Source organism: Rattus norvegicus (assembly GCF_036323735.1).
Source record: "Rattus norvegicus strain BN/NHsdMcwi chromosome 3 unlocalized genomic scaffold, GRCr8 chr3_unlocalized_1, whole genome shotgun sequence".
Lineage (NCBI taxonomy): Eukaryota > Metazoa > Chordata > Mammalia > Rodentia > Muridae > Rattus > Rattus norvegicus.
The window spans coordinates 2,140,989-2,142,914 of record NW_026947362.1 but is presented as its reverse complement, the minus strand read 5'-3'; positions in this window follow the sequence as shown (position 1 = coordinate 2,142,914).

The following is a 1,926-nucleotide window of genomic DNA, read 5'->3' as shown; positions in this document are numbered from 1 at the left end:
TGCCAACCTTCCAAAAGAAAAGCAATCCAGACACTCTGTGTGTGAGGACGGTTAGCTTATGCATGATTAACACACATACACACAAACATGCACACACACACATGCACACACCCACACACACACATACACACCCATACACACACATATGCACACAGACACACACAGATACACAGAAACACACACAAACAGACCTAGACAGTTAGACAAACAGACATACACACAGAGAGACAAAGACAGAGAGACACAGACAAACACGCAGACACAGACACACATACACAAACACACAGACACACACGTATATACACACACAGACACACAGACGATAACCTATATACAGATACACATAAACACATACAGACACACACAGAGACACACTCACACACACATACACACACATATACACAAACACAGACACACAGACGATAACCTATATACAGATACACATAAACACATACAGACACACACAGAGACACACTCACACACACACATACACACACATATACACAAACACAGACACGCAGACGATAACCAATATACAGATACACACAGACACAGACAGAGACACACACACACGCACACATGCACACAAACATACACAGACACACACACATAGAAAAAGACACACACAGAGAGACACAGACAGACAGACACACACACAGAGACACACAGACAGAGACACACACATACACACATATACATACACACAGAGAGACACACACAGACACACACACATACAAACATTCACACACATAAAAATACACACACAGAGACACACATAGAGACACACTCATACACACATACACACACACATAAACACACAGAGACACACACACACATACAAACACTCACACACATAAAAATACACACAGAGACACACACAGACACACACACACACACACACACACACACACATCTCTGATGTATGCTGCCTCGAGTTTCCAGGTGCAAAAGGATGAAGAGGGACCAGGAACTAGTCGGTCAACAGAATCTTGTTCTGCCTGCAAGTGTGTTGGGGTTTGCTCCAAGGATTTCCGTGTCCCAGCTCTGTTAGAAGGTGTTCAGGGACACGCTATGGTTGTGTGCATATATTTTACTCAGGGTGAACGAGGGCTACACAAACCTTGGAGAGCGGGAAGGGGTTTTCGGGTGCATTTACGTCGATGGAGGCTTAAGGTATCAGGAAGGCTTCATTTGCTATATCTTTATAATCTCTGTCCCAGCATCGGTCTGCTGTTCAGGGATCTCAATGTGACCTCCTCAGACACCGACTCCACTGAGTGTGCCCCATCCCCACCCTGAGGTCCCACTTGCTCGATTTCAAAGGATTGAAGGTTCGGACTCTGCGTTCTCTGTCAGATTAAATCCTCTGGAGTTTGCCCTCTAGACACCATGAGTTAACCAGCGCATCCATCGAGTTTCTGCATTAACCCGTGTGTCCCCTAATTCTGGCCGGTTCTCTCTGCACCGCGCTCTCCCTCCATCGACCCCACCGACCTTCTGCTCCTGTCCTCAGTCGCCTTCACTCACCCTCAGAATCTGTTCCAGTTTTCCTTTGAGAGAGGTCGATGCTTTCCCCCTCATGGGCCTTCTCCTTTCCTGTGTCCTCTCTGCATGTGTGGATCGTAGATAGAATAAGATTTATCTCACAGCCGATACCATCCATAGGTAAACGCCGCCATGTTTGCGTCTCTAGGTCTCAGCTCCCTCTCGGGCTGATTTTTTTTTTTCTAGTTTCATCTATTTTCCCTGAAGCTTCATGATATCATGCCCCCATCCCTATGATATCATTCCCCCAAACCCATGATGTCATGCCCCACACCCATGATGTCATGCCCCATCCCCCTGATGCCATGCCCCACACCCATGATGTCACGCCACAGTCCCCGTGATGTCACGCCTGCGCCCCTTGCTAGAATGGTTGTATCT